Below are 25523 nucleotides of genomic sequence, written 5' to 3' on the forward strand. Positions count from 1 at the left end.
CAAGGCACTTGGTGGTGACTTTCTGATATCGTACAAAGAAATGTGTCAACAGGCGGAAGGTCTGCACGATCCGGTGAACTAACTTTCTCCAAACGACAAGCATCCAAACCGTGGTTGGGTAGCAGATCCACTCAGGACGCAGTGTAGACCAGGGGTCTTCCATGTGACAGGCTCTGAGAAGCCTGCCTGTGTGGTTTCAGATTCCACAGGGCAGCTAACCTTTAAGAAACTACTATTTATCAACTTCTGTGTAATATCAAAGAAGACTATGCACAATTATCTGAAAGGGTTAATAGAAGTAATCCAATAATCCAACGAAACTTTAGTGTGTGGCCCGATTTTCTTCTGTACTTCAGCCAGAGCAGTTTGAACACAGAAGCAGACGTGAGAATCCAAGTGTCTGTTAAGCCAGACACCAAAGAGATTTGCAAAAAATGTAAAACGATGTCATTTTTTCTCAGTAAAACTTGTTATGTTTCATAAAAATGTCATTTATGGTAACACTTGATGGGTTTATTATTGTTACTTTTAAATGAATCAATCAATAAATTTCTCAGTTTTAATTACTACTATGGTGCATATCGATAGGTACAACCCACATAAACAAAAGCTCTTGGGGGCTTTGATAATTTTTAAAGGTGTTCTGAGATCCCCCAAATTTAGTAACTGCTAGATATTGTAGCCTAGCACAAGTCGGGAGTTTTCTAAAGGCCTCTTTGTGAATCAGTGTTTAGCTTATTCCCCGTGTAACAGCTGCAGAGGACCTCCCAGAAAGCGCAGCAGGGAATCTGGCCACGGCTGCAGGACTGTGCTCCCTGGGGCCCGGCCCGAGTAGCTGCCACCCTGAAGCCCGCCGTGCCTTCTTGTTCCGTGCCGATGCACCTACAGGCCCTGTCAGCGTCTTTCTATCAGTAGATTCTACACTGTCCTGATTCCACCCATTCAGTCAGCGACCTCACCTCTCCAGGCCCTGAAAACGCCTATGTTTTCTTTGAACAAAACATAATTCCATCAGGCCCCTGGGCGTCTGCACTGCTGAGCTGCCCCAGGTGATGCAAACGTGATAAATCGCTTCCTCGACTCAAGAGCCCACAGCGACCGGTGTGGAGCTGAGCCGCCAGGAAGGCCCCCGAAAGTGCTTGTGACTTTTGCACGGGGGTGGTGAGCTTTCACCAGGCCTCCCGGGCCAAGCTCCGGGGCAGGAGGAACTGCAACACAGCAGGACTTTCAACTTTGGGTTTATTTATTTATTTATTTATTTATTTATTTTTATGGCTGTGTTTGGTCTTTGTTTCTGTGCGAGGGCTTTCTCTAGTTGCGGCGAGCGGGGGCCACTCTTCATCGCGGTGCGCGGGCCTCTCACTATCGCGGCCTCTCTTGTTGCGGAGCACAGGCTCCAGACGCGCAGGCTCAGTAGTTGGGGCTCACGGGCCCAGCTGCTCCGCGGCATGTGGGATCTTCCCAGACCAAGGCTCGAACCCGTGTCCTCCGCATTGGCAGGCAGATTCTCAACCACTGCGCCACCAGGGGAGCCCCAGCAGGACTTTCGAGTGGTGCCCTCCAGACGCCACAGGGACCCCTGGCAACCTGGCCAGGGATTCACTACCCTGCTGTGAGCACTGCCAGAGAAAATTCAGAAGAACAACAAATGCTACTGCAGCTTAAGTCTGTCCCAAGTTTTCACTGTTCATCTGCAGGGAAGGAGGGGCGGAGGGAAGAAGGGAGCGTGCACGTCCACCTCCACGTGGCCCTGACGACCTGAGCCGTGAGCCCAGCCTCCGGGAATGGATCCCGATGGGCCCTGCAGGGACCCCCGGAGACAGGGCAGGGGCAGAGGCGAGGGGGCGAGAGGGAGCCAGGGGCCCCAGTGGGCGCGGGTCTGCGGGACCCTCCAGGCCTCCTCCGTGGTCCCAGGGGCCCAGCTGGTCTTCCAGGCCCCGGGCCACCGCAGAGGGTGTGGGAGGGCTGGTCACACTGTGTCAGGGGGTCTCGGCAGTGAGGGTGGAGGCCGAGGCGGGGGCCTGGAGAGCAGACAGGCGAATCGCAAACACGGCCCCTGCCTGCCTGCAGCTCTGTGGTTACCAAAGTGGGTCCTGGGCACCCATCCGTGAGTGACCGGGTCCCTGAGGAAGCCCTGCAGCACGTGCCCCTCTGCCCCCAGAGTCTGAGGATCCCGGGGCGAAGCGGCCTCTTCCCTGCTGTGTAACTCCCATCGCATGGTCAGTGGGCAGCCTTGGGCGCGGCTTCAGGGGCAGAAACCTTGCCTCTGGGCTTTCTTGGCGGCGGGGGGCTGGGGTCAGGGGGCTGCGGAGGCCAGAGCAGCTCTCCCCGCCCTCCCCCACCTCCCTCTGTCCCCGCTTCCGGCCCCCACGAGGTCCCTCTGGGTCTGACACCCGAGGAGACCGGTTCCCTCTGCTCCGTTCCAAACCATCAGCCTGCGTGTCCTCGAAAGCCACTCAGGAGACCACCGAGACTACACCCCCCAGGTGGGGAGGGACCCCCGGGCTGGCAGCTCTGTGAGGCCAGGAGAGCAGCCCCCCAGCCCGGGGCAGGAGACCCGGGAGACCCGGGGCAGGTGGAGGGCCCGTGACAGTGCGGAGTCCCTCCCGAGGGGAGATCGGGAAGACTTAGCAACAGGTGCTCAGAAAAATCAAGACAACTGGAGAGTCCTAAAAGCTGCACAAGGGAGGATGTAGTTCCCGTACAGCTGGCAGGGGAGGCGCCAAGTCTGCAAACACAGACGAGCCGGGGGGCGAACGCGGCGGTTTGTCGGTGTTGCTCGAAGTCCACGTTCAAGCCTCTGGTTCCAGACGTCGCAGCCGTCCTGCGGGCCACGCACCCAGCAGGGAGCCAGCATCCTCTCACAGGATACCGTCCACCCCGCCGCGCGGCAGCTGGACAACAGCGAGAAGTATGGTGGGCTGTGCAGGGGTCAGGGAGCCGAGCCCCCCCAGCCCGACAGGAAGCCCCTCGGGGAGCCCGAGCCCTCGGCCGCCGTCCAGAAACGCGGGCGAAACGCTAGGTGGGCGTTGCTCCTCAGGGTGCAGACGGTGGGCCGGGGGGCTGCACGACCTAGTGCACTTTCTCTTATGACTTTGATAAAAATGGTAGTAATTTGACAGTAATTTGTAAATTACTTTGATAGTAATGCAAGCAATGAAACCCACACGTCTGACCGTGTCGCTCGCCGTCTGTCACCTAAGGACCCGATGGAACCCACAGCCTCTCGGCTCGGCCGCGCCCTGCGCTGGGCGGGCGCCTTTCCTCGGCGCCCTGGGAGCCGGCTGAGCTGGCATTTCAAGTGCGTGAGCCAGTGGAGGAGGCCACACCTGCAGAGCAGTGGGGCCAAGGTCAAGATCAGGATTTCAGACACGGATTGGAAAGGCAGGCTGGCGCGTTTGCGTTGGGTTTTGACGGAGGAGAGGCTGAGTTTGGTCGGTCTTGTTGAGAGAGGAGTTATTTCCCAAGCGGGTCAAAATAAATAATTTCTTGTGGACTCCCTCTGTCAACAAAAGCGAGCCTCCTTTTGGGGGCAAAGTGTCAGCAGGGACATTAAGATGACGGCACCCCGGGGGACCAGAATGCGAGGGAACCCAGGGCGCCGACGCCATGGGTGCAGACCCATCTGGAGGCCGGGGGTCAGCCTCACACTGACCTGGAGCCCCGGGTGTGCTCAGTGCCCGGACCTCCCGGCCACGCTGCCGCCACCCAGGGGTCAAGCGTGCTCTTTAAAAGGGTGGCCTGGGGTCCCCAAGTGGGGGACAGATGACAAGCCCGTGAGAGCCCCGTGCCCCCATGACCATCGCAATGAGACGTCACGGTGGTGTCGCCGGTGCTCGGTTTGGATCCGCATAATGAGGAAAATCTTTGGATCAATACGGTGAGTGGGGCAGAGACCAGCGCCCTCCGCTCCGGCTGCCAGCGATTTTCTGATGACACCGCAGCTGACAGGACTCGTCTGGAATATGAATCCTCTGGCGATACGTCAGAGTAGTGTCCATAACCTGGAAAATAATTTTAAATTGACGGGTAGATGATGCAATCCCTTCTAACAGTGGAACGCAATGTAAACAAGAAGTCCCAAATCAACCAGCAATTTTTACTAGAATATCAGCAGGATTAGTAAAAGCCCCACTGTTGGCCTTAAACATTCTCGTAACAGTAAGTACTGGTTTTATGACCAGAAGACAAATGCCTACCTCGTGACGCTGTTAGTTAAATTTGGTTTTCGTTGCCTGATGAGACTTAATTTAAGGAAGTCTCATATTCCAAAATCTAAGTGAATGGAACAAAGAGGTTAGAGAATTTCATTGTTTTACTAACACTCACCCCTCTTCCCAGAGTTTCTCGTGTAGTTAGATTATAGCTAAACAAGACACTCTAGCAAAATTCTATTTCTAATCTGCTTTTCAAGGACACGGCTACCGTTAAATTCAGGAACATTTTTATTTATTTTAAGCAAAAGTCAATAACCACAATTTTCATTAAAATAACATATATGTTTAATTTTGACTTTCTCTTTTGCCATTTGCAGATCAAGAAACTCTACATAATGCAATCTTGAAACAGTAAATATAACAAATAAATCCAACTTGCTTTCAGGTTTATTTTATTTGTTTTGCAGATACTTTCCCTGAAAAGCCCGCATCTGCACACCCGCTGGCCCAGACCACTGTCTTCTCGAACCCGTGCCCTCAGAGGTGGGCAGCAGAAAGCCACCTGGGCCTCGGGCCCGCTGCTGTTCAAGCTTTGGTGTTGGTTTAAAGAACTACTCCTTTGTCACGTATACTTCAATTTAAAAAAAAAAATAAAAACAGAAATAAAGAACCACGCTTGCACCATAATGTACTAAAAGTTGTTCCCTTCCGGGAACCCGTCTATGTGCCTTAAATTCGGCAGAAAAGCGGCCTCTGGTGAAGACCTGAGGCTGCAGCGAGGGGCAGGGGGTTAAAGCAGCGGAGGCGGGAGGCCCTGCCTCCCCGCAGCCCGGCCCACGCACGGGGCACACAGTCTGGGCCCACGGCGGCCACTCTGCGGCCAGCCCGCAGGTGCATTTCCCGGGAGACGCCCTCGGGAGGCATCCCGCCCGCGCCCGCCTTGGGGTCTCGTCGGGCAGAGCTGGTGAGTCCTGTGCAACCATATCTCCAACAAGGGGAGCAGGGTCCTGCGCGATGCCTCTGGGGGTCTGAATGGCCGGAGGGCTTGGAGCCCCTCCCCCAAGTGTTTTGTTGGGAAAGGGGGAGGCGGGGAAAGGCTTTTTCAGTCTTGGAAAGTGATGTGCACGCATTCCCAGCGCCAGCGGTCCTTTTGACGGACGCGCACACAAGTGCGGTTACGGGCCTGTGTCCTGGGCTGGGCCTGTGCGGCCAGGCGCGCGGGCACGGGTGGACCGGGCTGGCTCTGGGCCGGGTGGAGAGCCAGCACCAGGAGAGGAAGCACTGGGCCTCCCGGGAAAGCCTGACCTGTCAGCAGGGGCTTGGGAGTCCAAGGAGGAGCCCATCGTGGGGTGGGGGGAGGTGGAGGGACTGACCCTCGGCTGGGCCTGAACGACAAGCTTCCAACAAGCGGACAGCGTGTCCGAGGGGGCCATGCTCCAGGCCGAGGACTGGTGGGCCCCCCAGAGCCGGGCAATGACAGAGGAAACCCTGGGACTCAGCGTCCACGTCTATGAAGTGGGGGACAGTCAAATCCATCCCCCCCATCCAAGTACTAATAAGACAAGCCCTGGGGATGGGAAGACTCCAGTTTCTAGAATTCTCCAGAATCACCTGAATACAGAGGAGGAAGACATTTCCTGTGCCCCTGCCTGCGTCTCTGTCAGCCTACTGGCTCCGAGGACAAGACCCCTGCCCGAGGCTGAGAGAATGAGAACCGGGTGTAAAGGACCCTCAGGGATTGGTAAGTTCAGCGCCATTATTTTACACACCAAGAAACGAGGGAATCGGTCCAGGTTCTGTGCACACAGGACAGGCTGCTCCTTGTGACACACGCATTTGGGAAGCCTACCCAGCCCAGCCCTGGGGGTGTCGCCCAGCGCAGTTCTCCCCTGACATCAGTGAGCTTCCACGAGGACATGTGGCCCAAAGCTCTTCCAGGAGAGTGCCCGTCAGATCTCTCCAGTACTGGGACCGGGAGACCCTCACTCTCACGGCCCAGGTGCTGTCAGAGACCCCCTCGTGATGGCAAGTAGAACCAGCCTCAGGATGAGATAGAACCGAAAGACTTTAAAAAAAAGCAATTGTTTGGTGTCATCACTGAGCTGCTGGATCAAGCCATCCCTGACCTGATGCCCTGGACCTGTCAGCCGCAGGGGCCCGTAAATCTCCTTTACTATATTATTGTACAGATGAGCTTGATTTAACAGCAACCTAACCGATATAGCTGGGTATACGTTAAAAGTTAGAGTTTAGTTTCATAGAGCCTTGAAGACCCCACCTAGGCCAAGCAAAGCACTAGGTGGCATCATGTCAGGGAAGCCCTCGCACAGAGTCTTGTTAAAGATTTGCTAATTTGCAGTCGTAAGAGGATGGCTTTAACAGGGGCAGCACCGCCTTATTCTTCCGTGGGTAGAGATTACGAACTTCAGGACAATAGATCCACCACGGGAAAGCCAGTTTTATGAGACTTCTATCGACAGCCTAACTCTTGGTATTAAAGAGACTATTTAAAATATTAAAAACAACAACATCACGCTTTTGAGAGCAAACAGCTGCAAGAGACCAACAACCTGCTTTGTAAATGTTGAGTCCACTTACTTGTAAAGGAGCTTTTAATGAAAATGTGGAACTCTGGGAGGCCTGGGGTCCCGAGGGACTTTCCTGGGTGATGGTCCACTCTGTGCTCACATGTGTCACCAGTGGAGGGCGGTTTCTGGGGAAAGAAGAAACAATAAGCTAACCAAAAACACTCATGATTGATCCAAGCTTCCTCTTTCAGAGAAAAGCTGGAAGTTTCCCCTTCCGCATTCCTGTGGAAGCCCTGGCAGGTGGGGGGACACGAGGCTGGGTGTCTGGGGAGCAGGGGCCCCGACCGAGGCCCTGCTGCCCTTGACTCACAGGCCGGGCCCCGCTAATGAGGAACTCCAGCGCGTCCCCGTCTCGGGTCCGTCATCGGCAGCAGGTTCTGAGAGACAGTGATTAAAGCCTGAGTCAGTTCATTCCTTTGTGCTGGAACTTGAAAAAGCTCATTTTTCTTCTTGGAAAAGTACAAGAAAGGCAAAGCAAAACAAAACAAAAACAAAAATCCTGTGCTTATAGGAGGATTGTGTTGCCAACACACTGAGAGATTAAAGAAGATGCGGCCCTGGAAAGAGTGAGGGTCCAGCTCAGGCCTGGACAGACGGAGCGAGCGGGGCAGACGGCACAGCCTCAGACCCAGGGCGCGTGGAAGCCACTGGGCGGAGGGCAGCTTCTTCAATACACGGTACAGAGACCACTTAGCGGACGGCATCGGCCAAAACAAATCCCAGACGGGCTCGAGCTGGGAGCCTGGGGTCCTCCTCGCACGGACTGTCTCCCAGACGCTCAGCCATCGTGGGGCAAAGGGTCTGGTTCCCGATTCACCTCCAGGCTCCGTGAGAACTTGGAGGTTTGTTCCCATCAGGTGCCAAGACCGAGCCCGAGCTGCTCCTGAGGGAAAATCGTGGCCGCACATCACCAAATGCAGAGAAAACACACGCGGGGCTGAGGCTCTGCGCCCCCCTCCCTGGCAGGGCCGCCTTCCCCGTCGGGCCCAGAGACCCCTCGCCTGGCAGGAGCCCCGTCCGGGGCGGGCATCCTGCTTGCGCTCCCGGACGGCCCCGCGTTTGCTGGCGATCGTGAGCCCGAGGCCCGCTCTGTGTGTGGTTCCCTCGGAGGGAGGCCCGGGCCCAGCGGGAAGCCGACCCCAGTCTCCCCTCGAGGGGCCGCGCACGTGGCAGCCCTCCCCGGGGCAGCCTCCAGACCGGCGCCCTCCGTCCAGCATGCACATCCCCCAGGGGCCTCAGGCCCACCGCCCGTTTCTCGGGTCTCGATTTTTCGTATTCATTTCATGCATTTGATTTCATCTGATCTACCTTCGACCTTTCTGGAATTAGGCCAGATTTAGATCAGTCAGCAAGATGGCCTCTTTATAAAGTCTGGTCACTTCCACCTTCCAAAAGGCCTCTTCGGGTGGACAGAGCTCCTCGCCCGCAGAGGCCTGGGGACAGGCTCTGGAGAGTTCCTGATGGTCCTTCATCTCTGTGTGTTGCTCTCGGGACATGATCGTGGCCTCTGAGATGCGTCAATTGCACAGAGGCTCGGCTGCGACAGCTGGTCCCCATTAGTGTCCACGTGGCCCCCCGGCTAAGAATAACTGCACCGCGGCCCTGGCCACGGCCATCAGGAAGTCACCGCAGGTTCCCACCCACTTTTGGAATCTGCATTTGGGAGAAGTCTGTGTTTAAAGGCCCCTAACAGACAGCTGGCAGCGCGGACACGCCCACCCCCGGCCCAGGGCCGGCCTGACGTGAAGCCAGCTTGACAGGCTGGGTCCAGCACTGGCCATCTGGCCATGCAGAGTGGCTCTGCCCCTCCAGTGCAGTGACCAGTCAGTGAAGACACTCGTTTCTAACACCCAGATACGCAGGGGTCAGGCTTCCGCTGGAATTTGAAACCGGAGTTTCAGCCCCTCTCTTCCGCTGGAAATGCAGTATCCGGGGATGCAGAGCCAGGCTGGGGTTCAGGTGAGGTCAGACGCCCTGGACCTCCGAGGACGATAGCCTCGCGGTGAGAGGAGAGACCCAAGCAGGAAACCGTCCGGGGAAAGCGGTGGAGTCAGGCCCGGCCGGAGGAGCCCAGACGGGAGAAAGTGGGCCGGCTGGCCGGGGTGGCGGGCGAGACCCCCGGGCTGCGGTGGAAAGCCTCTCCGAGGCCTCTGAGCTGGGACTCCGTGTTCACACCAGAGCCTCAAGGACGGTGGTGGCAGGCCCTGGGCCTTGAGGACAGCCCCTGGGACGGACAGACAGCCGCTCCCACACCTCGCTTCCTGGGACCCGAGGAGGAGAGTCAGGGTGGCCGGGGCCTTGGGAAACGAACCCCTCGCCGGCCTGGGTCTCGTGTCCCACTTATGAAGCCTAGATTTCAAGACCGACTGCCCAAGTGCTCCGGAGGAGAGGGGCGGGAGGAGGCGGGGGAGTCGGAATTCAGGCAGACCCGAATGGCCACCCTCCTGCTGCACCTCCCTGACCCCAGACCCAAGCTTGTTTGTGGGCGAACGACCGGCAGGGGGGCACCGTCCAGTGGGAAGTGACGGCGGGCAGTTACCAGGGTCCTCGCCACGCTCGCGGCGCCCCGACGGGAACAGAACGCACAGCCTTGCCTCACGTTCCCCTAAAGCCCAGCCGAAGAGTGTAGACGAGGACGCGGCCGTGTGCACTGGCTCTCCTGGAGCCCCTCCTCCAGCCGAGGGCTGCCCAGGCGCCGGGAGCTCTGCCTCAGGCCGTAGGAAAGGAATCCTCAGGCCCACAAGGCCCCAGGAGGGCAAGAAGGAAGTTTTGGGGCAGAATGGAATGATACGGGAAATCTACTGAAACATAACGTAGGTTGGGGTGAACGTTGTTTTGTTGTCATTGAATCTCTGGTTCGAGGTAAAGAATTGAAAATGGTGCCTTTAGAAGGAACCCGGCCTGGAGAAGATGCAGAGTGAAAACACGTCTACTTTTGTTCTTTCCTGAAATTCAGTTTCTTTCTGCTGAAATTCAGTACAGAGATACTGTAAAACAAAAGGGCCCAGAGGAGACAGACTGGGAAGTGGGTGGATTTGTGGCGGTGGCCTTTGAGACAGCCACGCTGCCTGGTGCCGAGCACCGCGGGTCCCCGAGGCTGGGCGCCAAGTCTCCAGACAGGCCCCGGCCAGGACCAGAGCACCTTCTCCGGGAGTCCCACCAGCCTGAAGGAGTCCTAAAATTACCGACTTGGGGTGCCCCAACCAGATGTCCCAAAAGGAAGCCCACAGCAGGCAGACCCCACTATCACGCCTCCTGGTTCCTCCCTCTCAAAGAGAATCAGACAAACATCAGAGCAAACGCGCTAACATGATAAAGGTAAACCTCCTGCAAAAGCTTATGCACGTAAGTAGACACCGTGCAGGGAGAAAACCTTGATATCGTTCCCCTCAGAAAGGTGTCCCAGGCAGGAAATGTCATCAAGACACAGTGTTTACAACAGCAAACACAAGGAGCCTAGAAATCAGAAACATGGTGACGAATGTTAAGAAAATCTACCAGGAGTACAGCTAAAAGACGACGAGATCAAAAACAGGAAAGAAAGGCTCAGAGAGCCCCAAGACCAGGAGCCCCAGAAAGGGGAGCAGTTAGGGTGCACAGGAAGAAGTCGACCAACAATCGAGAACAATTTCCCAGAACTGAAGGCGTGAGTTTCCAGGCAGAGACCTCGAGGGTCCCGCGCCGAGACCCCCCCCCCCGGCCAACCAGCGCTCGGGCAGAAGGAATGGAGCCCAGGGGCCAGGGGCACGCAGAGGGTGGGTTTCGGGCTCCAGAGCAACCCTGGGGGCTGGAAGTCAACGCAGCGCCTCGGGGTGGCGCCTCGGAAGAGTCCGGCGATCCGCGTCGATTCTCAGGGGGTGGAAGCTGGGGGAGAGCCATCAGCTGGCCCCAGGCTGAAGTGTCCAGTGGGGACCGTGCCTGTGGTGGGGACAGGGCTGAACAGACGTGCCGACGATTAGCACCCAGAAGGCAGCGAGGGCAGCTAGTGCCTCAGAGGTGGGGGAGGCGGCTGCAGGTAGCTCGGAGATCGGGGAGCGGGTGCCCCCCGGAAAGGTGAGGGGCGGGCAGGGGTGCAGAGATGCTGCTTGAGAACACACTTCATAAAATTAAAATAAACTCCGACCTGAAGGGGGGCCAGCCTCTGACAGAGAAAGAGTTTCCCCTTGAACGTCGCGGAGCACGGAAGGCCGTGTAACTCAATAACTGTGCCCTATCTTTATTATCATTACTGTTACCATTAGGGAGCTTTCGCTTGAAATTAGTATGTTCATAATTAACACTGAATTGTCTTTTTGTGTGTCTCCCAGGGACGAGAAGATGCTGGTGGGGATGTGGAAAGTTCATCAGTTACTTCAAGCCTAATCAGCCTTCCAGATCTCGGTCCAGGAAAACACCATCCATCTGCGCGTGTTTCTCGTGTCTCGGGAGCCCCCGGGACCGTCGGGTGTACGTTGAAGGGCACGCAGACTGCCCACTGTTGGCGTGGGTCTGTGTGCAGGGCGACTCTGGGTCCCACGTCAGATGCACAACAGAGCGGCGTTAACAGCTGTGTGCAGCCCAGCACGCCCCGGGGCGCGCCCCATGACCCGTCTCGGGGGGCCCCGGGGTCCCGCTGCAGCCCCCGCAGTGAGCCATAGGGCACTCCCTGATCCCGTGCCTCGGTTTCCCTTTGTCTTTGTGAGGGCAAGCGATTAAGCGGACGGGAAATAAAGTGCCCCGGGAATAGGAGGGGTGTGCTCTGTAAGCCCACCACCACGAGGCAAAGCCTGTGACCCCCCGGGCTCCTGACACGCCGGCTGGGAATCGCACAGCTACTACACCTGTGTGTGTGTGCGTGCAGGGTGTTCCTGAGCGCGTGTGCATGCATGTACATGTGTGTGCCCGTGTGAGTGGGTGTACATGCATGCACGTGTGCGCATGTGTGTCAAGTCACAGTGACGCACAGACAGCGAGAGTGAAAGCTGACCCGTCTGGGCCACTGGTCCGAGGCGCTAGTGTGGTCCCATCTGTGCGGCTGTCACTTTGGGGCTGGGACCAAGACGGAGCTGCCGGGCTGGGCAGGACCTGGAAGGTAGGACGCAGGGCTTTGAGCAGAAGTTCAGCTCCTCCAGCGGGCCCTCCTCAGCACTTCCGTTCTTCGTTAATTCATCCCAGGAAGGAGTTACTGAAGGTGCGTTTTTCCTAGAAATGCCTGACTTATTGGAGGGAAAAAGGATGGAGGAGGAGAATCCAGAATCTACCGGCCATGACCACGGCACCAGGAGGGAAGGGCAGCGGAGGCCTCGGCCTTCACGCCCAGCTCACATCCCCTCAATCAGCTTCCGCAACCCAGCAAGCACCATGTGAATCCTCGTGGATTTCACGGGAGTATCTGTTGAAGCATCTGTGGCCTGTAATTACCCCTTTGGGGGACTGTGAACTCAGCTTTGAAGCAGTGCCTCAGATAAGAAGACTGAGAGCACACGGAAGCCTACTGACTCGGTGGCGATGAGGGTGCCTGCTGGGAGGGCTCGGCTGGGAGAGGCCAGAGGTCGCGGCCGGCCTGGCGGCGAGGTGGGGGCCCTCGGGCCGTGTCCCTACGCTGTCCTCGCTGTGAGAGGCTGGAACCGCACACAGATCTACCCACCCATCAGCACATCTGGGCCTCCAGAAGTCACATCTCCTCTCAGGCCAATGGAGGGCCGCAGAGTGTGGGAGCCCAGGCCCGGCCAGGACAACCTGGCGCTCCTCCTGCCGGTCACCCCGCGGTCGGGGCCCAGCTGTCCCGTGGCTCCTTCTCTCCAAGGACGCCTAGGGGAACCCCCGGTGGTGACTTTTCATGTGAGAGAACATTGAGTTAAGGTCATTTAGGGAGAAAAAGAAAGAAGAAGTAAAAGCTGTTTTGAATGTCCATGTCCTTAAACACTGAACACAAAATTAAGAAATAAAAGCTGAGAACTACAGACTGTCCCAGGCTTGAGAACGAGGTCACATCAGCGACAAACCACAGGCTTCCCCGAGACTTCCCATCTGGTGGCCCAGTGGTTACCGGGGTCTGAGGGGTCCCGGGTGCTGGCGGGAGACTTGGGTGTGACCGAGGGGTGGTGGCGGGCTGGGGTGGGCCCAGGCGGCCAGGCGAGGTGAGGCCAGGCCTCTGAGCCTCTCAGGAAACCTTCCTGGTGGCCGGCCGAACATTCCAGCCTGAGCGGTGACCCCAAGAGCTCGGCTGAACAAGAAGCCGCTTCCGAGGAGTCCCCAGGGCCGAGTGCACAGACAGGGGGGTCGGGAGACATCCTCACGTCCAACCAAAGTGCTCACTTAAGTCTTCTTTAAAATACCCATTTTTTTCTCAGAAAAAGAAGGCATACTCGTTATGGAGTTTGGGAAAGTATAGAAAAATAAAAGCAACTGGAGGTCACCCAGAGCATCACTTCCCAGATGCAGCAAGGTTAACGCTCCTGCGTGTTCTCCCAGCCGTGCGTGTGCCTGTGACCGTGTGCGTGTGTGTGCGTGTGCATGCATGCGTGTGAGCGGCGTGTGTGTGCCTGTACAGGCCAGGACTACCGCTCAGTGCAGCCGGGGCCAAACTCCAGCCCCGAACAGCAAGGGGGGCGTCTGTCCCGGGTCCGGAGCCCTGGTCCCCAGATCCCCCGTGAGAGGGGCCATACCCTCGAGGCCGGGCCCTTGATCTCCGAGCACCTGCACCGTTTTCCCACGGCAGGACCATCCTTTGAAAATGTGGTTGCTGTGAGATTACAGACGATGCTGCAGAGAACACCTCACGTGCGTCAACGCGAGGGCCATCTAGTCTCCCCTGGGAATTACTCAAGGACGTGGAATTACCGACCAGAGCACGCGAATGTTTCGGGGATCGTGGCACATGGCGCCCAGCGGAGGGGCTAGCAGGGCTGCGACCTCTCATGGCCGGGGTCAGAGGTCACCATGGCTTTAATTTGCTGCCCTGTGAACACCTCGGGCTCCGTGGGTGTCCAGCTTCTCAACACCCGGCCCCCCTCCGAGTCCTAAACGGCCCCCAGAACCACTGGGTTGGCTTGCCGTGCGGCCCAATGTTCCAGGACACAGGAAGCGACACTAGGACTGCCGGCATGTTGACCTTTGACCCGGGGCCGTCCCAGGGCCCTGGGACTGCAGCAGGGGGCGGGGTGAGAGGGAGGATTGGCCCCCGGGCATTTTTCCAGGCGGCATCATCTCCCGCCCTCAGCACCTCCCACCCGTTGTCCTCACGGGGGCCGCGCCCCGCCCCTCCGCGTGGGCCCCTCCTGCACGGCCCCCCACCGCTGCTCCAAAGGCACCAGATGTGGTGGGAAGTCCCTCCCGCCCAGGACGCCCATGTGCCTTCCCCACCTCCCGCTGACCTTTGCCCTGTCTGTCCTACTTAAATCTGCCCCCTGCCCCCAGCGCTCCCTCCCCTGGTTCCTTTTCTCGGTGGCTTGTTTCCCACCTGACAAGCCCCTGCTTTGCTCCCTGCCTGTCTCCTGAACTGAGGTCCCCATTGCGTCCCCTGGTGTGAACACAGCCCCAGACATTGCCTGGCACACAGTGGGCCTGGATAGCTCACCCAGGCCGCCGGGCGCTGCCCTGCCGGGGGCAGACGGGCCGGCCCCGCTCGCCGCTGACAGACCCTTCAAGGGCCCGGGATGGGGGATGCGCCCACTCGGTGGTCTCGCAGCTGGGCCTGTCCTGCCGAGAAAGGCAGGCCGTCGTCCCTTCCTGGACACCACCCCACTCCGACCCCTTGACTACACGTCCCCAGATACACCCAGCCGGCGGGGGACAGCGGGCAGCCGGCAGAGGCCTCGGTGGCTGGAACAGAAGCTCTGCTGTCCTTCCAGGTCCCCGGAGTCAGCGCCGACGTCCGGCTCGTGTTCCCTCCCGCGTGGGCCACGCAGCCAGTGCAGCCCCTCCTCGGCCCCAAGGCCAGCAGAGCAGTAACGTGGGGCCTGGGGGCACGGGAGGCGCACAGGGACAACGGGAGGTGGGGTGGTCGGCAAATCCCTCTGTGAGCGGCTCGCGTCACGGGCCCTCAGGGTAAGCGCTCAGGTCTGAGACCCGGGGCCCCTCGAGACCCTGAGGCCCGAGGGGACAGCCGTGCTTCGGGCCCCCCGCCGCCCGAGCTCAAGGCTGAAACTCGTGTCTGAGTCCAGGGACGCAGAATTGCCGCCTTGAATCAGTTTTTGTTAATGTTGAATTTTAACTGTGCTTGTCGTTTTATGCTTGTATCTTGGCGTTATGAGCTTTTCATACTTTTGGGGTGAAAAACCTTAAAGGCAAAACAGAAAAGTGGACGGTGAGAGGGTCTCGTGCTGTGGCCGACCTCTCGAGGGGCCCCCGTGTCCAGCGGGCCTTGTTCCTGCCCGGCGACGGCGTGTGAGTCACCTCCCAGGACCCCAGGTCTGCGGGCATGAGAACTTCCCTCGTCCTGTGGCACAGTCAGCGCTCGGACGGCGGTTTGTGCTGGGCGTTGTCTGCCAGGCTTCACAATATTTTCCTGCTTCTGACGCATGAGAGCAGGTTTCCACGGGATGGGGGACTAAAGAAACTAAGGCAAGTTACATTCAATGTTAGTTTATACTTGTATTTTTAAATAAATTTTTTATTAGCGTGATGGGGTCCAAAGAGCTTGTAGGAATGTTCTAGGAATTTGAAACATCTAGGAAACATCAGAAAAATAAACGATCCAAAACAAAAAAGCAGAAGTATAAGTAAAATAAATTAAATACGAATTCTGACACTAAAAAAAATCCCAAAATCTAAATGAAGACATGAATATGGGACAAATATGAATGTGGGGTATCTTATAAAGGGCTGGACCACATCCTGCTTCTGCGGCAGGTTTGCTGCCGGCCAGGGGGTGGGGGGTGGCCTCCTCAGGGACACCACGATGTCAATAGATGTGGAACGACTTCTACTTAGGGCAAAACTCTCAGGTACAAGGCTCAGGCCATCTCGCAGCAAAATTCTACGTTCAGGGAAAGTAATTTATGTGCTACATTTCAATATCTATAACACGTGACACAATCTTCATGAAGGAACGTGTTACACTCTTTAGGCTGCGTTTCTAAACACCTCCCCTCTGTCTGTCTTTCCCGGTGGCTCTTCTGCCTGAGGGACGCTCCTCATCCTTCAGTCGCTTGCTCTATCACGTAGCCGCTCATCAACCAGCGTCCCCGAGCCCCTGCTGTGCAGGGGTCATCCATGTGGCCTTGACGTGAAAACTGACCAGAAGGTCACCCATCCTCCACCCGCATGGCGGTTCAGAAGGCGCCCTGACCACAGACACGGGCGTCGACGCGAAGTGACCCCAGGAGGGTGACCCCAGGAGAGTGACCCCAGGAGGCGTGACTCCAGGAGAGTGACCCCAGAAGGGTGACCCCGGAGGTTGATCCCAGGAGGGTGACTCAGGAGGAGTGACCCCAGGAGGGGTGGCCCCAGGAGAGTGACCCCAGGAGAGTGACCCCAGGAGGCGTGACTCCAGGAGAGTGACCCCAGGAAGGTGACCCAGGAGGGTGACCCCAGGAGAGTGACCCCAGGAGGCGTGACTCCAGGAGAGTGACCCCAGAAGGGTGACCCCGGAGGTTGATCCCAGGAGGGTGACCCAGGAGGGGTGGCCCCAGGAGAGTGACCCCAGGAGGGTGACCCCAGGAGGGTAACCCCAGGAGAGTGATCCCAGGAGAGTGACCCCAGGAGAGTGACCCCAGAGGGTGACCCCAGGAGAAGTAACCCCAGGAGGAGTGACCCCAGGAGAGTGACCCCAGGAGGAGTGACCCCAGGAGGAGTGACCCCAGGAGAGTGACCCCAGGAAGGTGACCCAGGAGGGTGACCCCAGAAGGATGACCCCGGAGGTTGATCCCAGGAGGGTGACCCAGGAGGAGTGACCCCAGGAGAGTGACCCCAGGAGGGGTGGCCCCAGGAGAGTGACCCCAGGAGAGTGACCCCAGGAGGGGTGACCCCAGGAGGGTGACCCCAGGAGAAGTGACCCAGGAGAAGTGACCCTAGGAGAAGTGACCCCAGGAGGGTGATCCCAGGAGGGTGACCCAGGAAGATTGACCCCAGGCTGAGTCACCCCAGGAGGGTGACCCCGGAGGACTCACAGCGAGGGCCTGGGACCATCGAGCTCCACGTGGGAGGCGAACGTCCCTCAGGGCCCAGCGCCCGAGGTGAGAGGGGGCAGAGAGCCAGTCAGATGGCGCGGCTCTGCGGAGGGCGCTGAGGAGAGTGACAGCAGGGCACAAGGGGCCGTCGGTGCGTCCCAGCCACAGCCATGCAGGGCCGCCGCCTCCTCTGGCCACAGCTGCAGGGCAGGCAGACGCGGGCCGGAACACAAGGTGCAGGGGCCGTCGAGGCCCAGCCCTCTGACCCCACAGGCCCTGGCACTGAGCACCGGCCGGCATGGACCACGGGGAGGCCTGAGCAGGCACGCGGCGCAGGGGCCTCCGGAGCCAGAAGGCGGCACCCACGCCCTTCAGACGGGGACCCTGCCCCCATTTTACCTGAGCACGTGGTGTCAGGCTCACACTGCTCCAGGCCAGAAACCCGCCCCAGACGTGCCCACAGCGGCGACCTCGCCCCTGAGCCTGGGCCCCGCGGGCCACGGGCAGCTCTGACTTGCCCCCGTTGCCTCAGTGAGGCGGAGGGGTGGGGGTCGGCTCTTGGAAGACTTGGGGGAGGACTGGGCCCCTGGCCCCTGACGGGCACTGGGGGATGAACAGCGGCCCAGCCTCGTGCGGGTGGGCCTCGGGCTGCCTGTGGCCTCTAGCAGGAACGGCCCCTCTAGTCGCTGTGATGGGGCAGAGGCCAGGGAGGGGCTCAGAGAGAGGCCCCCCGAGAAAACAGCAGGGCCCCCAGGCTCCCATCCACATCAACGTCACAGCCCAGGGTCTGGAGAGGAGCTCGATGGAAAGCTCAGCTTCCGAGCTGGTCAACGGGTTTCTGAGCTGCCAGTGCCTCTGAAGTCTCTGAAATTGGGCGGATTCCAGGTTTTTCTCGCAAGGTTCCACAGTTGCCTCTCCAAGGCCTCCTGCTGGTAGCCCTGAGGCCCTGCTTCTCTCCGGGCCAGAATCAGAAAAGAAGGTGCCTGGAAGGGGCGCGTCCACCTGGCGTTGTCACCAACCTTGTGAAAAATGTTATCGGTTTTAAATGTCTCTGTTTTAAAGTGAGAAATTTCTGTTCAGCTCTGATCTCCCCTGCCAGGCATCTGGGCCGAGGCACACTTTGCCAACGTTTGGAAACTGTAAATAAGAAACTCCGATCTAAAAAGTTTTTATAGACTTAAATGTTTCAGCGAAAACATTTCCTGAGAAGTAACATTTCTTGAGAAGTTTCTGTAAGAAAAGAGCATTTATTTTGCTTCCGTGTAAGCTGGCGGGTTGCCCTGCTCTTCGAATTGTTCTAGCTGTGCTTTCCGTCCTCAAACCAGCGACTTGGGCTAAGAGACGCTTCCGATGGCGTGGGAACGCTCTGAGGACACCTCCCTCAACTGCAGCACGTGTCTGCGAGGTGTGGCGGCCCTTTGTTCGGGGGAGGCCCCGAGCCTGAGTCGGCAGGAGGACAGGGGCCCACGAGCAGGCTCCTGGCAGCCGGAGACTTTCCCACTGGGAGTCTGAGTGGGAGGAAAAGGCCTTGGACCATTAGGGCAGGTTTTATGGGACTTGAGAAAAAGAATGACATCCACTTAAAACATGTCACAGATTCCTTTCACGGGATGGATGGAATGTGGCCGGCCATACTACGCGGAGTGAAAAGGGCTGCGAGAGGGCACAGAGGACGTGGCCCCCACGCACGTCCAGCGAGCGCTATGTGGGGCACGCAGCTTCTCCCAGGGGACCCTGCGGGTTGACACCCTGATGGGGCCTCTGTCCCCCCCTGTGCCTGAAACACCAGCTCCGAGTGCTGGTCCTAGCGTCTCGCTGTGATGCTGGAATTCCTCCTTCCCGTCTGAAGGAGAGAATCAAAACAAAGCCCCCACGTTTCGTGTCTTTGCCTCCGGAGGAGCGGGGCCTTCAGAGGAGCCCTGCGCCCCACGAGCCCTGCAGACGAGGTCCTCACCGCAGAGCAACCTCGGCGGAGTGCCCAACGACGCGCCGGTGTGTGCAAGTCCTTCCTGTAACGGCGAGCTCCTTCCCTGGGTTTAAAACTGTGGCAAGCTACGCGTACAATCTTCCATCTTGAGCATTTTAAGCGCACAGCCCAGTGGCATTTTAAGCACATTCACGCTGTTGTGCGGCCACCACCATCCACCCCCATAACTCTTCATCTCGCAAAACTGAAGCTCGGTCCCCGTGCCACACCAACTCCCCTCCCCCTCCCCCCGCCCCCCCACCCTCTACTTTCTATGAATTTGACGACTCTGAGTCCCTCTTACGAGTGGATGGGACAGCACGCGCCGTGTTGTGACGGGTTTGTCTCAGTGAGCAGTCCTCCAGGCTCACCCGAGCTGCGGCCTGAGTCAGAGGCGCCTTCCTTTTCAGGGATGAATCATATTCCCCTGCGTCTGTCACCACATTTCCTTATCCGTCCGTCAGCAGACAGACACCTCTGCGGGTTGAGAATAGTGACACCGTGGACACAAAGCTCTCAATTCTTTTGCGGACACACCTAGCCGCCGTTGTATTTTAATGTGTGACTTCATCTTTCTCTGAGCTACTTTTACACAGGTTTGTAAAACTTAACTCGTCCAATTGAGATGTACCTGTAATTACTGATTTTGACATTGATAACCAATGTCATCTCCAGGTAAGTTTTCTGCTAATAAAAATCTGTGATGCGAAGGAGAGAGAGAGGGAGAGAGAGACGGAGACGGGACAGGGACAGGGAGAGGCGGCTTCGGAAGCCTCGCCAGCGCCCAGCCCGGCCCCGCCCGCCAGTCACGCAGGGCCTGCCCGTGAGCCTCGGGGCCGCCCGACCGGGCCGCCAGGGTTTTCACCAGCGACGACCGACGGCGACTACTGGACCCCCATCTAGGCTTCAGCGGGCGTCACCCAGGGAGCCTCCAAAGGCTGCGCGACGTGACCCGGCGCCGTCTGCCGTCCTCGCCCCGCGCCCCAGCCCTGCGGCCTCCTCGGCCCCGCCCCCTCGGGTCTCGACGCTTTACCCACTGGTCGTCGATGTGACAGGCATCGGCGAGGCCTCCAAGCCTCTCGCCCGCAGACCCCCTGCCCTCCCCGGCTCGCACCCTATTACAAGACGGGCGGCGCGTGCGTTCTCTGCGACCAGGGCACCCACGGGGGCGGTGACGGGGCACGGGTAGCAGTCACACCGGGCAGGGGGCACGGCCCACGAGGTCCGTGCACGCGGCACGGGCTCCCGCCTCCCGGCTCCGCTCGGGACACGTCACCTTCTTGCCCCCGGCCCTCCGCGCCTCCAGCTCCCCTGGGGACCCGCACCTCACTCCCCGGCACGAGGACAGCGCTTCTCTCCGAAGCCCGGTCCTTTCTTCCCTTGTTGACCACGCTGGGCGTTGCCATTTTCACGTGGAGGTTACTGACTACAGAGATAGAGGTCCCTCTTGCACACGCCCTTCTGAAGGTAAATTGTACCCCAGTGTGGTGACAGGAAAGAATGCAAACCAGAGAGCCTCACTCCAACGTGTGTGTGACAACTGGCCCAGGGTCCCTACGGGCGGCTCCAGGGAGGGGACCCACCAGGGACAGGGCTCTGGGTTCTGCAGTGTTGGTAGATTTTGGTAGCTTGTTAATCCCTTCAGGCCAGGTACCGTGTTTATTATCTAATTTATCCATCCATTCATTTCCTCAGCAGACACTCCTTCATGCGTGCGTATCCCCCCAGCATTTCAAGCAGATGCTTTACTAGTTGGAGTGTCACCCCTTATGTAACATGATCACCCAATTCCACAATTTGTTCTCACAAAGGCAACAAGTTAGTACATGAATCCCTCCCTCAAACTTGCAACACTTTATGATGAGGAGGAACGCTGTACTGTCTCAGGTTCTTCATTCCAATTGTTTTCCCCACAAAAAAGCTGGCAGTTACCACGAGAGACGACTAATTTGTGTATTTGTGCAAGTGCATTGTCGTGCTGGGGTGAGAACAATCCTGAGAAAGTATAATCCAGTGAGAGAAAATCTGGAGTTAGAAGACCAAAATTCAAATGCCATTTCTCCAGTAACCAATTAAGTTGCTTAGCTGCTCTGGGTGTCAGTTTCCTCATCTAGAAAACAGGGATAATGAGGCCTCTTGCCTCACAAGGTCGTCACTCAGATGGAATCAGAAGGAGGTGAGCACACCTTGAGGACGGTCCCAGGTGGGGTGGGCTGGGTGAGAAGCCGAGGGGCTCACTGCGGGGAGGGGAGGCCAGAGTGGAAAGAGGCTGGGGAGCCCCGAGCCACTCGCCCACTAACGTTATTTCCAGATCCTGATTTCCAGCTCCAAAGGCGTTCGCTGACCCCGCTACCTGCTGCTTGCCCCCAGAGATCCTCCCCGGATCCTACCACGTGCCCGGTCCCGGACAGGGCTCCAGGCACACACAGCTGGGCCTCTAGTTCTACAAAGGGCCGGCTTCCCAACCGCGTTATCAGCGCAAGGAGGTTCCAAATGACTGAGGGCAGCTGTCCGCCTGCATGGCTGTCTGAGAGTACAAACTAAATCCAAGGGCTTCCGCTTCAGAGGACTGGGAGAGCCCGAGCGTAAGAGCTGGGATTATTCCCCGCTGATCGGCAGGTGGAGGACTCTCAGTCCATACGTGAGAGGATCGTTCGTTTCTGGAGATGAAACTTCCCATTCTCGCTGCGGTTAAGGGGTTTTTACTGAACCTTCCCAGCACTGCCCCCAAAGCCCAGTGGCCTGAGCACCCACACAGCTTTCGCCGTATTCACACGTCACTTGTGATAGTTACTTAATAATTTTCTTTAATTTTAAATGTAATCCTTTTTTTAAAAAAAAAAAAGTGTCCTTACCCTAAGTAAAACAAATAACATCATGGCTTTAATGTATCTGTTGTATTTTTTCTATTACACATTCAAACAAATACATAATAAATATATAATGAATAAATTAAAACACGTTTGTCCCTACGCTGCCTAAAAAGCCTCAGCGTCGCAATTTGGGGAAATTGCTTGAAAAAACAACGTTTGCCTTTAGAGAAGCGCGAGGACCCTGAAATCCAGCACCGAAGTCCTGCCATCCCCACCGGAGCACAACTCTCAGGACGAGGCTTCGCAGAGAAATTCGCTGAAGGAACGTCTCCATCTAGTGGCCGTGACCTCTCATTACACCGAGAAGCGAGCTCCTGCTAAACATTTTAGGCCCTGGGTTTCCTTTTGGGGGAAGTGACAAAAGTTCTTGAATTAGAGAGTGCTGATGGTTGCTTACCTTTTTGAATATACTAAAACCCACTGAATTGTACACTTTAAAGGGATGAATTACATGGTAGAAAGTATATGTCGATTTTCAAAAAAGAACAATTGTGAAAGGATTCAATATGAACAGAAAGAGAAAATACTGTCTCTGCCTTCTTATGGTGAAGTTAAATTATCTGGAGCATGGCGGCGAGGGCGTCTTTTTCTCTGCTTTGTCTTGGGGACATGAAGTTTACATCCGGGGGCCAGAAGTCTTAAATAGAAATCAATTTCTTCATTTGTTTGTTTGTAAACCACAGCTACAGTTCCTACTAAACACAGTTTTCCCAGGATTCCTTTGGCTGATATTCTAAAAAGTTGTTTCTTTTTAAGGCCATTTCACCCTAAAAAAAAAGTGCTTTCAAGCTGCAATTACACAGATCTGAAATGTGCAGCCTGTGCTTTGCTCTCGCTTCACAGTGGAGTTGGTGGGTGTGGTTAGATTATGATGTTTTATTCTAAGGGGAGGCTGAGAAACATCTGCTCCTTGATGGAAACCATGTGCTATTACAAGACGCTACGTCAGGCAGTTTAACACGATATATTCCTTACAATTACACTTACTAAACAGAACCCCATTACAGAATTCCCACTAATGTTCTCATCACACACCAACTCAAGAATCTTCCCCTGTAACTCATAGGGGATTGATCAGTGCAATTATTTTGTAAAGGTCTTTGTCAGTGGATTCAAAATAACCAGAAACAGTAATTATTATTATTTAGGATTCAAGTGTTAATTTTCCAGCTGAGATGCAGCCTCAGCCTCATGCAGCTACAGGTGTGGATAAAGTGGAAAACAAATGCTTCTGTGCACAGCACATTTTCTGGGAGGGAGAGCACTCAGAGTGGCCTCCCATCCTGCCGGGAGCGAGCTCCCACTGCAGTGCGTGGAAACGTGGCCCCGAGACCTCCAGAGAAGCCAACGTGACCTTAGTTCTGCTACGGGCACAGCTCACGTCTTCATGCCCTAAGCTGGTCTCCCTCATCTGGACGCTTAGGAGAAGGTGCCCTCGTGCGTGGGGTCAGAGAAGCTCCAGCCCCGATCCGCCCCCCAGGAGGGCTTTACTGCCCCCCTGCTGCAGAAGCAGGGCAGCCCCTCCAACCTCGGTGCCTCAGCCAGAGCCATGGGGGCCTGAGCAGGGCCGGAGGAGAAGCCCGAGCAGCGTCTGGGGACAGCTCTGACGGCCACACAGCTTCACCTCTCCCCTGCCCAGACCTGCTCCCGCTACGGTGCCCTCACGTCACACACCTCGAAGCCCATCTCCACGTCAGCCACAGCCCTTCGCAACAGAGACTTCTTCAGCCCCAAATGTCAGTAATTCTCAAGTTGAGAGACCCTGAGCTAGACTGGCCCAGGAAAAAGGGAGGAGACACAATGAGCAAAACAGGCAGTGAAAGAGGGGCTATCACGACCAGCCATACTGACAAGGATTATAAGGAAATATTCAGAACTGTATACCAATGAAGAGGAAATGGACAAATTCCAAGAAAGACACAAATGATCAAAGCTGACTCAAGAAGAAATAGAAAATTGGAATGGACCTGTAACAAGAAAAGAAATTCAATTGGTGATTTTAAATCTTCCCACAGAGAAAAGCTCAGTCCCAGATGGTTTCAACGGTGAATTCCATCAAATATTTAGAGAAAAGCTCTTTCAGAAAAAAAGAGGAGGTAACACTTCCCAACTCATTCTATGAGGCCACTACCACCCTGATGCCAAAGCCAGACAAAACGTTACAAGAAAACTTCACACCAATCTCTCTCACGAACCCTTAAAAACCCTTAGCAAAATCTTAGCCGCATATAAAAAGGATTATAAACCACGACCAATTGGAATTCATCCCAGGAATGCAGGTTGGATGAACATCTGAAAACCGATCAATCAATAGGTGTGGAAAAATCTCACTGACAAAATCCAACACCTATCCACAATGAAACAAACAGACAAAAAAACCTCTCAATAAACAAGGAAAGAATATCCTTAACCTGATAATGGGCATGTAAACAAACCTACACATCATAGTCAGTGATGTGCTTTCCCTTCCTAAGATTGCGAACAAGGCAAGGATATCTGTTCTGGCCACTCCCACTCAACGCTGTGCTGGAGGTCGTAGAGAGCAATACTTGCTCCGCCAAAACAGAAGGAAGAGAATGAGAGGATGGAAAATAAATTGAAGCATGAAGATTGAAAAGAAGTAATAAAACTGTCTATTTACAGATGACCTGATCCTGTATAAAGAAAATTCAAATATACCAAAATAATCTCACTAGAACTAATAAATGAGCTTATCAGGATTGCAGGATACAAGCCCATTGTGCAAAAATCAATTCTATTTTCATATACAGTTGACCCTTGAACAACACAGGTTTGAGCTGTGAAGGTCCACTTACGTGCTGATTTTTTTAAATAAATTCACATATTACTGTAAATGTATTTTCTCTTCCTTATGATTTTTTAATAAAATTTTCTTTTTGCTAGCTTACATTTTATAAGAATACCACGTATAAATATATATAACATACAAAACATGTGTTAATTGACCGTTCATGCTATCGCTAAGGCTTCCAGTCAACATTAGGGTATCGGTAGCTAAGTTCTGAGGAAGTGAAAAGCTATACACAGTGTGACTGCACGGGGGGTTGGTGCCCCTAACCCTCGTGTTGTTCAAAGGTCAACTGTACCATCATCAAACAACCTGAAATGAAATTAAGAAAATAATTCCATTTACGATAGCATCAAAAAGAATAAAATACCTAGTATTAAATGCAAAAAAAGAAGTGCAAGATTAATTCACTGAGAACTATAAAACATGACTGAGAAAAATTATAGAAAACTTACATGGAGGGACATCCCATGCTCATAGATTGAAAGATTCAATATTATTTATATGTCAATTCCCTACAAATTGTAGAGATTCAATGCAGTCATTATCAAAATCCCAGCATATCTTTGTAGAAATTGACAAACTGATCCTATTAATTATATAGACATGAAAAGGACCTAGAATAGCCAAAACAATTTTGAAAAAGAACAAAGTTGGAGAACTTACACTATTGGATTTCAAACTTACTATAAAGCTATAGGAATCAAGATCATCTGGTGTTAGCATAAGGACAGACATAAAGATCAATGGAACAGAACTTGAAATTCTAGGATGTTCATGGTCTGTATCATAAAATTTAACACAAAATAACATTTTAAAAAGTCACTGGAGAGAGATTTCTTCCTGTTAAGGACTCTCTCAACCCCATAGTATATTTTCATGTCTGTCTTGTGCTGGATTCAGAGGATGGATTGACAGGCGAGGACTCCAACCCACTCTCTGATGTGAATTACACTAAGACGGTCATCTTGGGACCTGCTTTTTATAAACTCTCTCTCCAGCGGCTGTAATGGAAACTTGGCAGTCATAAGATGAGAAG

At 55.4% G+C, this 25523-nt stretch overlaps 1 long non-coding RNA gene across 1 annotated transcript in view; it reads right to left on the reverse strand.

Annotated features, from left to right (window-relative positions):
- Positions 1–3313: 3313 nt before the first annotated feature.
- The window catches only part of LOC132347476 (uncharacterized), a 32957-nt gene continuing 10747 nt past the window's right edge, over positions 3314–25523 (reverse strand). Inside the window, exons 2-3 of the long non-coding RNA XR_009497204.1 lie at positions 6756–6870; positions 3314–4004 (exon numbers count right to left, since the gene is read on the reverse strand). This is a non-coding gene — a long non-coding RNA (uncharacterized LOC132347476). The remainder of the gene's footprint in view (positions 4005–6755; positions 6871–25523) is intronic.

This window comes from Balaenoptera ricei, chromosome 14, assembly GCF_028023285.1.
Source record: "Balaenoptera ricei isolate mBalRic1 chromosome 14, mBalRic1.hap2, whole genome shotgun sequence".
Classification (NCBI taxonomy): Eukaryota; Metazoa; Chordata; class Mammalia; order Artiodactyla; family Balaenopteridae; genus Balaenoptera; species Balaenoptera ricei.